A 12,763-nucleotide genomic window follows, 5' to 3' on the forward strand; every position below is an offset into this window, starting at 1 on the left:
TAGAAAAATTAGCTAATGCAATTTCCAACCGTTTTGATAGGATTGAGGAAAGAATAGATGAATTAACTTCTCACTTTGGCAGAATAAATGAGCAATTGAATGCATTGTGTGAGGTTATTTCTTCTAATAAATTGCAAAATGATCCTAGCATGAATGGTAAGAATGTTGTATGTGAAAATGGATTGCATGTTGATGAAAATGATGAATCTCAATTGTGTTTCAATGAGCAAATGTCCATTTCACAAGATAATGTCTTTGGAACTAACTTTGAGGCTCAAGAGGTGAGTTTTAATGACTCATTTTTCACCCCTCTTGAGGAGTGCATTGAAAGTATAGGTTCTAAGGGTATTGCTGCCCAAGATACTCTCATGGCATCCCAGTTGGTAAGTTCTCAAGTGGTGTATTTTCAAGATAATATTTATGAAACACTTGGAATAGGTAAGCCACTTCCATCTCTCACATCATTAGAATATGTGGCTTTCGCGATAAAGCCACCTTTTAATGATCCACCACGACCTAAAATGGTGGATTATTCGTTAACTAAACCTCCTTGAAAAATGAGGTTCAATAGTCGAGCCAACGACTATAAATAAAAGCGCTTATTGGGAGGCAACCCAATGTTTTGGCTATTTATGTTATTTTGGTGTGATTTTATGTTTAAAGTATGTGTTTGAGTTATTGTGTTATTTTTCATTTGTAGGTATTGGAAATGGAAGCAAAAGTGACCAAATGAGGTTAAAAAGGCGAAATTTGATCAAGGAACTCAACCCCTCGATTTGAGTAATTGTTGTTTTTGATCCGTTAAAAGGGACTAAAATGCATGTTCTTAATGTTTTACATGTGTGCACATTGATAAATTTTACAAACAAATGATTTATGATGCATTTTGAGTGATTGGGGTATCATTTGTAATTTTTCAAAGTTGGCTTTCTGCAAAAATTTCGCAGAAGAAAACGCATTTGGGCTGAAAACGCGCCTTAGAATCGCGTTTTCCATAATCGCGTTTTCAATTCTGCGCCTATACTGAACAAAACGCGCCTCAAAACGCGACAGAAAGTCGCGTTTTCTAACAAGTCGCGTTTTCCAGCCTGATCAAAAATTGAAAACGCGCCTTCAAATACGCGACTCTAAGTCGCGTTTTATAACACAGTCGCGTTTTCGATCCTGCAAGATATGTGAAGAAACGCGACTTCACAAAACGCGGCTTGATGGCGCGTTTTGATGAGTCGCGTTTTTGGAAAAAAAAAATGCAGATTCCTTGATTCTCTTTTTTCTTCTTTTCCTCATATATATTTTCTTGTACCTTGAGTTGCTTATTGTGTATTTTTTTTAGGTACATCACGAAAACAAAGGATTGAAGTTACGGATCATCATTTTGTTTATTAAACTTTTGTTTTTCACTTTTGTTTCTCATTTTTCATTTTTAGGATTACATCACTAATGGTTATCCAATGAAACTCATGAAGCGTTGGAGATACACGGACAATGGATTTTGAAGCTTCATATTCAATCACATCATAGGGGAGTATTACTTTCTTTATCTTGATTTTCCTTTTTACACATTGAGGACAATGTGTATGTTAAGTGTGGGGGGAGAATTGAGATTATATATATTGTATGTGATTGAATTATTAGTTGCAAATATTGGACTTGTGTTAAAATTCAAAATTTTTCTAAAATCTTGTCCAAAATTGCAAACTTGCCCCAAAAAGTTTCATATTTTTTCAATTTTATCCAAGGGGTAACAAGTTTCATACCATTAGTAGTTCAAATTCCTTCTACATTTGAGATAAATATATGTGATTTGGAAACTTCTTTTCTCATTTAACTTGGAAATGACTATTATGTGATTATAATTTTTGCATTTGTAGGAAAGTATATCTTTTAAAGTGGAGAAAATTATGCCTATATTTTTTTTGCATATTTGATGAAATTTCTTCTCTTTATTGGATTTTATAAGTTAAGTGATAAATATGGTCAATAAGTGCAATACTCTTCTCATGATTATTTTTTTTTTTTAGAAAATTATTATTCCCTTTGCTATTAAAAAAAAAATGATGAAAAATGAAAAAAAAATGAAGAAAAAATGAAGAAAAAGAGAAAAACAAAAAACAAAAGAAAAAAGAAAATAAATAAAAATTCTTCTACTCCAATGATTCTTGTACTTAGTAACCGGGAGTCTTCATCTACAAATGTCGACTTTCGCGTAAAACGGTACTTGAATTAAGAGTATGTAAAGCAACTTGAGTATGTGAAGTGTTGAGTAACCGGTGATCTTCATCTAAAAATGTCGATCCTCGCGTCAAAAGGCATTCTCACGTCTTAAGTAATATTTAGATATGTAATATTAATAAATATCTTTTTAAACAGAATTAAAAGATGATCATGAGTTTAGGAAGCATTATTATTGACCATATGAGTTGCTTGCTTGTGAAATCAGGTAAGGATGAAAAATCGATTTGAATTTGTTATAATGATGGTATAATTGGCTCTCCTTTACTTGATATTATGAGTACTTGAACTTAATTGAATAATTGCATAATGGTTATTTACTTTGTTTTGAGGAAATAAAGTTGAAATGCTACATATGTTTATTTTCAAATTTTGGATCATTGTTGGTTTGTATTTTTATTGCTTGAGGACAAGCAATGGTTCAAGTGTGGGGGTATTTGACAAGGGTTTATTTTACGTATTTTTAGTGTGTTTTATTAGTTAATTTTGGTTTGATTATTTAGTTTTATAACTAAAATAACTAAGGTTTTGGTAAAAAACTACATTTTATGTTAAAGTGGCTAAATATTGCATTTTATGGATTTTTATGGGAAAAACTTCATATTTTGTAGGTTTAATGATTCAATCATCAAATGAAGTGCATTGAGAAGATATTTGGATGATTGAAGATGGATTAAAGTGAGGAAAATAAAATATGAAGTGTAAAAGGAAGAAATGCAATTTGAGGACAAAAATCAAGAAAAGTCAGCTTTGACAACTCAGACATATTTTCGTATTTTGACTATATCAGGAGCTACAATGATCGGATCAAGGTGATCTTGGTACCATTTTGAATCTAAGAGATATATCTACATTTGGTATGAAGACATCAAAGTCCAATTCATCCGTTTTCATAGTCCAAAAGTTGAAATACCGAAATTCAACTCAGCTGTCCAAAGTGGAAAACAGAGTTCCGACCAGTGTTTAGTATTTTGATCATATCTCAGTCTACAAAGCTCCGATTTGGATGATTCTTGAAGCATTGGAAAGCTAACTCAAAGATCTACAACTTTGGTGTTTTGCACAAAAGCCAGTTCGGCCTGCATCATGGAGAAAATGGCAGTTGAAGTAAGGACAAAGTGAAAACGCGAGTGCACAAAACGCGAGTTGTAGACGCGTTTTGTAAAGGCGCGTTTTCTGGCCGAAATTCTGCAATTTGCTCAGTCAATTCTCTTGTGTTCATACCACTTTCCAGCTATAAGTTGCAAGAGAATTCGGTGCACATGCTTCAGAAGACAAAAGGGCAGACAAGGTGGCTTATTTTCAAGTCAAAAACATTTGTTATTGACTATCCTAACAAAGTTGAGATTTGGGAATCAAAATGTGGAATTTGACTTGGAAAAATGGAGCTCTTAAGCAGTTTATATGCAGAGACATTTTGGGTGGTCTGAGAAGGGGGAAATATACGGGAGAAGCTTGAAGAGTGCAGAAATGTAGTTCTTCCATTTCCTTAGTGTAGGATAGTGTAGTAAGTGTAGTTCATCCATTCTTGTATAATGGCTAGATTAGGATGAAAATGGAGATGAAGAAAGAGAAGTTGAAGCTCAAGTGACATGGGTTATCTCTTCTCCAACTCTTTATCTTCTGTATTGGATTCTTAAATATAGTTAATATGCAAGTTCTAGAATTTATGTCTATTATGTGTCTCTAAAGTTTATGCCTTGGGTTTGGTTGAACTTTCTATGATTGTTAGTGTTTATCATTTGGCTATTTAACTGCTATGATTTGAGCAAGTTATTTAGCACTTTAGCTCTTTAAATCATGATTAATCTGGTACCATTAATTGTGATTATCTAAGGTGTTATTTCTGCAATGAAAATTGAGATTTAATATTAGTTCAAGAAGTGCTAAACATAGGGAGTACACTCACGAGAGTAGAGGTGCACCTATGTGGTTTTTAGTGATTCATTTCATGTAATTTCACTGAAGAAATGAACTTGTAGCTAATTTCATAACCATGAGAATAGGTATGGATTAGTTATAAGTATAATTGATTCACTACGAAAGTAGGATTCAAATGCATTAGGAAATTACACCATAATTAGCCTAGATGTAGTATTCAATGATCCAAATATAATACTTGCATGAGTAGTTAGGGATACCACAACCTAAGGAGCTTTTATTTGTTAATTTCTTGTATAAGTGCAGTAGGTTAGATTTCTTATCATTCATTGATAGTCTAAATAATAGAGAAGCTTTAGTAATACCGGTAATTGTTCACTCTTCCTTGTGGGATCGACCCGATATATACCCTAAACTACTAGTTGATCTGTATACTTGCAGTGAACGGGTGTAATTCGGTATTTTTTAGCTTGCATGTATGTAAAATACCCGTCAGTGTCCACAATAGCTCTTTTGAAACCATTTTCAATCAAGAAACCACTTAATCTTTCATACCAAGCTCTTGGAGCTTGTTTTAGTCCATATAATGCTTTTGAGAGTTTAAACACATGACTTAGAAATTTTATATTTTCAAAACCGGGGGGTTGATCCACATATACTTCTTGATCAATAAAATCATTTAAGAAGGCACTTTTAAAATCCATTTGAAACAATTTGAAACCTTTGAAGCAAGCAAAAGCAAGAAGCATTCTAATTGATTCTAATCTTGCTACGGGAGCAAATGTTTGATCAAAATCAATTCCCTCTTCTTGTGCATATCCTTTAGCAACTAATCTAGCTTTATTTCTTACAACTACACCTTTATCATCCAACTTATTTCTAAATATCCACTTCGTGTCAATGATAGGTTGATTTTGAGGTCTATCAACAAGTGTCCAAGCCTTATTTCTCTCAAATTGATTAAGTTCCTCTTGCATTGGCAAAATTCAGTTTTCATCCTTTAAGGCATCATTGTTATTTTTAGGTTCAAAAAGAGAGACTAAAGCAAAATTGTCTAACAATATCTTAGATGAGGAATGAGTCTTTACCTTCTTGAATGGATCACCAATTATCAGCTCTCTTGGATGATTTTGGCTAAATTTCCAAGTTTTGGGAAGGTCTTTGAATGAATCATTATCCTTGTCTTCATCTTCCTTTTCTTGATCTTCATGAGTTTCATCCTCCATTTCCTTTGTTTCCGGTTTAGAGGTTCTTTCATCTCCAATTGTTAGCTTTTTCATTCCTTCACGAACACCTACATCATCATTCTCACTGGAACTTTTGGAATTATCATCATTAGTTTCATCAAATGTTATGTGTATAGATTCTTCTATCACAAGAGTTCTTCTATTAAAGATTCTATATCCTCTTTTATTCTCATAGTACCCCAAAAATATTCCTTCATCTGATTTTTTGTCAAACTTACCAAGATGTTCCTTTAAATTCAAAATAAAACATTTACAACCAAAAACTTTGAAATATCCAACCGTAGGTTTCTTATCAAAAATCAGTTCATAAGATGTTTTATTCAAAATAGGTCTCAATAGGATTCTATTCATCACATAACATGCGGTGTTTACCGCTTCAGCCCAAAAATATTTTGGCAAATTACATTCACTCAACATAGTTCTAGCAGTCTCTTGGAGTGTCCTATTTTTCCTTTCTACAACACCATTTTGATGTGGAGTCCTTGCAATAGAAAACTCATGTGTTATGCCATTATGATCACAAAATTTTAAAAAATCACAAAACTTGAATTCCGTCCCATTATCACTTCTAATCCTAATAATTTTTAAACTAAGCAGATTTTGCACTTTAGCAAATAATGAAGTAAAATTCTTGAAAGCATCATCTTTATGAGTAAGGAATATCACCCAAGTATATCTAAAATAATCATCAACAATCACAAAATAATATCTCTTACCTCCCAAACTAGTAATTTGAGTAGGACCAAATAAATCAAGATGCAAGAGTTCCAAAGGTTTAGAAGTAGATACACACCTCTTTGGTTTAAAGGAAATCTTTGTTTGCTTCCCAAATTGACATGCATCACAAATTTTGTCCTTTTCAAAATTGATTTTTGGCAAGCCCCTAACCAGCTCCTTTTTCGAGATTTTCTTTAGTAATTCCATGTTAAAATGACAAAGTCTCCTATGCCACAACCAAAGATCTTCATTTGAGGCTTTAAGACATTGGAAACTAGATTAATCAAGTTTATCAAGAACAACAATATAAATATCGTTAAACCTCTTACCTTTGAACGCAACATTATATTTAGAGTCAAGAACAATGCATTCATGCTTTTTGAACAACACATTCAAGTTTTTATCACATAATTGACTAATACTAAGCAAGTTATAACCTAAATTATCAACTAAGAGCACATTATGAACAAAAGTTTCACCATCCTTACCAACATCACCTATTCCAATTGTCTTAGCTTTCACGTCATCACCAAATGTCACCTTTCCACTTGATTTTGATTTTATCTTTATGAACAAAGAAGGATCACCAGTCATATGCCTTGAACAGTCACTGTCAATGAACCATTTGGACTTGTTTGAGCCTTTTCCCTGAAAGAGAGAGTGTTTGGTACCCTTTAACTTTTGGATCCACAATAGTTGGAATTGTGTCTAACTAACCACATGCATCTTATTCCTCTGTTCAGATTTCTTTTCACATAACAATCTCCTTTCAAATGCCCTCTTTGACAACAAAAACTACACATAATGGAAAAGTTTTTAACATGTAATGATTTGATAAAACTCAATCCACTCCTTCGATATGTTGTAAAACCATGTGCATTTCTGTTGTGTGCTAATGTTCTTTCATGAGCAGTAAGAAAGGTGGTTGATATGTTCTTTTTGAGATAATCTTGTTTTCTAACTTTTAAAGTCTCATCCAAATTGTCCATCCTTTTATTCAGATCATAATGTCTTTTCCTCAGCATTTTACAAACACTTGTTTTTCTATCAAATTCATTTTGAACATCAAATCCGGCTCTTACAAGGCACTCATTGTCAGCCTTTAGTTGTTTATTTTGTTGAAAAAGACTTGCATTATTTTGAATGAGAAAGACAATTTTCTGTTTTAGCTGCTTGTTTTTATCATAAGATTCCTTCAAGGCATTATGCAATTTTTCAACAAAGGATTCAAGATCATCATCATCTTCATCATCACTTTCAGATTGAGAGCGTATGGAAGTTACCTCATTATCTCCAATAGCCATGAAGGCCATTTGAGCTGATTCTTCTTCTTCTTCAACTTCGCCTTCGGAGTTACATTCATTCCATGTAATCTAGAAGTTGTTGAACCTTGGCTTTCGATCAGCTTTTCCATCTTTCTTTTTCTTCAGGGAGCATTCGTTTGCGTAGTGTCCAGACTGTCCACATTCGTAGCATTTGTCCAATTGTTTCTTGTTGAATTCTTGTTTTCCTTTGTTCCTTGCGATTGGAGACTGATTCTGGAATTGATTAATAGGTCCTCCCCTTCTAAACTTCCTTTTATTCAAGATTCTCTTGAACCTTTTTGTGATGAGAGCAAGATCGTTGTCATCACCATCCGAGTCTTCATCATCCAACAGAGTTGGATCATCTTCACCTTGAGCTGCCTTTAGAGCTATGTTTCTCTTTGCTCTCGCGTCCTCTTCCTCCTGTACTTTAGTTTTCAACTTCAACTCATAGGAGGTTAGTGAGTTAATGAGAGATTCAATAGGCACAGAATTCAAATCTTTAGCCTCCTCTATTGCAGTCACTTTACTTTCTCATTCTTTGCCCAACGCATTGAGAATTTTCCTGTTTTTCTCTCCCAAGGTGTACTCTTTGCCCAACACCTCGAGATCTTTGATCAAGTCATTGAACCTGCAATACATTTTGTCAATATCCTCAAGGGGTTCTATTTTAAATGATTCATACTTTGTGACCAAGATAGATTTTTTCTGTTCTCTCACTTTATCACTACCCTCATGAATTTCTCTTAGCTTATCCCACATTTCTTTGGCAGATTTACATCCTTTTACACTAATTGATTCATTTGAGTCTAAGGCACTATAAAGAACATTCATGATTTTGGCATTCAATGTGAGATTGGTTCTATCTTGAGCATTTAACTCAACTCTTGTTTTTGGCCGAAACAAACCTGTATCTGCATCAAGAACGTTAGCATCATACGGTCCTTCATTCACAATAAACCATAGCTCAATATCAATGGATTGCAAAAGGATAATCATTCTTTCTTTCCAACTAGTATAATTGGAACCAGTAAACATGGGAGGCCTAGTGACAGATTGCCCCTCAACAAACATGGCATGATTGGTTGTCATCTTTACTCCAAACCGCTTGAGCTTAATCTCTAGGAGACCAAACTCTGATACCAATTGTAAGGCTCAAAGATAACCTAAGAGAGGGGTGAATTAGGTTGATTAAAAATACTTTATTGAGTTTATGCACTTTTTCTTTAACAAAAATTTACCTTCTTTTCTAGTAGTGATCAGCCAAGTAAATTTAAAGAAGAGAGGAATGTTGATTAGAAATAAGACTGTATATATAAGCAATGATAATTTTATTAAACAAAAAGAATAAGATAGAGTATCAAACCGATTGTGTACCAAGCTTTCCTCAAACTTGAAAACCAATCACCAAGATGAGCACCTTCTCTTTGATGAAAAATAATCAACTCAATGTACAATGGAGGGATCACTTCCTCCTTGCCCCAAGCCTCACTTAGTCAAATTAGGAAGTTTTACTATCACTCAGATAACTCTCAACAAAGCTACACTATTGAAAATTTCAAACACAAGAGAAGTGCATACACGAACTTCACACTACTTGGAGAACAAATCTTGCTTAGGAGACTATTTTCTAGCTAAAATATCTCTTAAGATCTTGTAAACAAAGTGTGCAAAAATCTCTTTTTGGTTCAGAATCGTTTGTATTTGAAGGGGACCAAAAATGGGTTTCATTAATGCTTCCAACGGATAGAAGGCAGATGAAGAGTCAGCTAGCCGTTGGGGCTGTCGAACGTCCAACAGCTTAATCATCGTCCGATCCCATCGTTCGAAAATCACCAAGTTGTCGTTCGGACGTCCGATGGGATATTATCGTCCGAAAGCTTCTACGTCCGAACATCGTCCAAAGAGTCATCAAAACTTTGCGAAATTTTTCGGACGTCCAACGCTATCGATATGCGTTCGAAGAGTGCGTCCGATCCTCCCGGACGTCCGATGCTTCCTCACGAGCGTCCGACAGAGTTTCCTTCTTGATGTTCTTCATCCTTTCGGACGTCCGACAGTTTTGTTTCGGACGTCCGACATGAGTGCCTTGTTTTTGGTTCTTCTTTTGATTGATTTTCTTTGTTTGACACCTTTGCACCTGATTCTCTAAAAAGCAAAACACTTATATTTGAAGAGAGTTAGATAAACATTTCAAAGTGCTTTGTGATCAACAAAATCAAGAATAACAGGTTTCAATGTACTCTTTTCACTATCAAAACCATATTTATACTTTGTACTAGTACGTATTCGACTTTTCTTTGATTCACTTACATCTTTGATAGTTGAAGCATAATGTGTTCGTTTGATTATATTAGGATACCTTGGTGATTGAGGGTGTATCCGGAAGGAAACTTTGGACGTTATTTTGCTTAAATGGGTGAGTGTTCCTTGTTGCTATATTTTCCTTAATTTCATGGCTTGTTGTTATTGTTTGGTAATGTGTTAATTACTCTTAATGATTACCAAAACGAGTTTTCTAGGCGAGTGTGTACTTTATCGCACTCGATCTAAATGATTGTGAAATTTTCAATGATTGAACGATTATATGCCCATGTATGTAAGCCTTTTGGCTGAACTGGACCCTGCCCTTCATTACCGATCGACTCGAGCCAGAAGCAGACTCGATCGGGAAATATGGTGATCCTGGGTGAATTTGGTATATTCGAGTATTACCTTGAATTCTTGTGAGAACCCTGAAAATGCATATATAAATAATATTTCGTATGTCTTTTACACTTCTTTTATTCTTTAATAATCTCTAGTACTACTTTTACTTGTTTGCAATTATGTACGTAAAACATGTTTATGTGGAAATTTATATAAATTTTTCTAAGTAATGAACTCCTTGGTTTCGCTAACCTAAGTTAACACTTGTAGAGCTAGATTAAATTTTCTTTTCGTATTAACATAAAATGTTAGATTTTTTTTATATTGGTCAAACTTGATTTTAATAAGTTTAATTAACCAAACAAGAATGTTAAACGTTAAAGGAAGCTTAATGCTAATTTGTAATCAATAAATTCTAGATCAAAATAATACAAGTACCCTAACCATATTTAGGACCTATATTGGCGATAACCAAAGTCTTGCATGATTAGCGTTTCATTAGACGTCAAATCACTTTGGGGACAATTTTGGGGCTAAGATTAAACCAAAGACTTAAGTGGCTAATTGGAGAAGTAGTGAAAGGACTAATCTACCCCTCAATGTCACACAATTACCCACGGACATAACCATTCCCTGCTCAGCCAAACAGCTTCCCCGGACACCATGATCACAAGCCACCCAATTTGGCCAACCGCAGCTCCACCACCCAGCCGGCCAACCACAACCTTCACCACTGCAGCACACCATCTCTGCCGACACTCAACCACCCTCAAATCCGCAGCACCACTTCACAACCTTATACGCTACCTCTTCATTCGGCCAGTGAGAAACTTATCCAATTCACTACTCAAACATCATACACACTCAACCGAGCACCATTTCCATCTCCTCTGCACCACTACACCTCAGACCACAACCACAAGCCGCATTCCACTCCACATTGCATCGTGAGTATCGACCGAGAGGAGAGGGAGTTACCTGCTGTAACCGAGAGCAAGAAGAAAAGAAATCCCTGAGCAGAAAATTTCCTGTTCTGTCCGCAAGCTGAGGGAGGAAGCCAGGAGACCACCGCGTGAGAACATTTGACCTACACCCTTCCCTCTTCTAGCTGTGACCATTTTCGACTTCAACCAAGCCGCATCTCAGCAGCTCCAGTCGCAACTTTACAGCTACCAAAACCAGAACCAAAATCGTGCGTGTGAGCCGAGCGGAGGATAGGAATTTCAAATTTCTTGTGTGTGGGCTTAGCTGGTTTCTGAGGTAATTTTTTTTTTGGGTTAAATTTAAGTCAAGTATCAGTAGATGAAGTTATATCAGAGCATGCTTGTGTTGTTTATGAAGTCAGACGAAAGAAAAAATGAATGAGAAATCTGTTTTGGGAAGAATTGGTTTTGCCGTGAGCTTGAATCAGAAATGCAGTCTTGATCATTGCTTAATTGAAGTAATCTGAGCTCATATATACGGTTACTTAACACTAAACATGATGTTCAAGGTCTTGCATGTTAATCTAAGTGTTCGGATGATGAACTTAAGATATTAGAAAAATTTTCTGTTTCGGTTAGATGTCCCTGCCGAGTGGCTGATTTGGGATTGCAGCCTCAGTGCGTCTTTTGGAAATGATTTGAGCAGGTGTAGGTGATTAACTAATCGAACCTTGGATGATTATTACGATTAGTGTCATGCATGAAATTAATTAGCCTGGATTAATCTGGAAAATAAGAGATGAAAACAGAAATTCTTTTCATACAAGCACCGAGTGTAGTCCCACAATTTCTGGATTTATGAATGTGTTGATACTGCCGAACTGAATTTTCTGGACTGACTTGTTAGCTAATAAATTCAGAAATTGTGCATGTGTGATTTAAGGGCAAAATAAAAGGCCTCAACTGAAGATATTGGCAGATAAGGAACTAATGAGATTAGAAAATTCTGTTTTGGTTGTGCATGAATCTGCCGAGAAGAATGGTATGGAATTGCAACTGAAATTCTGCTTGCTTGTGATTACTTGAGCTCTCAAGTGTAAGTAACCGAGTGAATCTCAATGTTGATGATGGCTAAGACCCTGCATGTCAATTCTTTGAAGTTAATTGATGAATTAAAGAACCAAGAAATTCTGGTTTGATGGAACCTTTTTGCCGAGTCTGATTAGGAAATGATTTGCTTAATTTGTTTAATTAGCCTAATTTTGATGAGCTGTGGTTATTATCTTAACTAACTAAGGGATGATAAAATGCTTAAGGGCCTGCATGCTGAGTTACACTATTGGACAATAAAGCTAGGAACTTGGAAAATTCTGGATTTGTGAATTGGATTGAACTGAAATTTCCGAGACCTGGAATTGGATTTTTAGTCCTCAATCTGTGATTATGGGGCTTTTACGAGTTAATGTATATGATTAACTAGTTAACAACATGTTTATTGAAGTTTGCATAAGGTTTTGTAGTTTGGCTAACCAGGAAAATAAAAATGAAAACAGAAAATTATTTCATGAACTATCATCCGAACTTAGTAGATATAAATTCTGGATTTGTGTTTGATGAATACGGTTATAGTATGAACCTGGATTTGTTTTGGAAATCTTTACTAGCTAGCTATATGTTTTCAAGAACTAATAGAGTACCAAAAATCCTGTTTTAACCAAAGAAAATTCTGTTTTGGAATCATTGCTATTGCTGGAATTCCTTTGTGAATTACCTTTAACTTGAACCTGGAAACTTTGAAGATTGTAACAGT

The sequence above is a fragment of the Coffea arabica genome, chromosome 9e (assembly GCF_036785885.1).
Source record: "Coffea arabica cultivar ET-39 chromosome 9e, Coffea Arabica ET-39 HiFi, whole genome shotgun sequence".
NCBI lineage: Eukaryota > Viridiplantae > Streptophyta > Magnoliopsida > Gentianales > Rubiaceae > Coffea > Coffea arabica.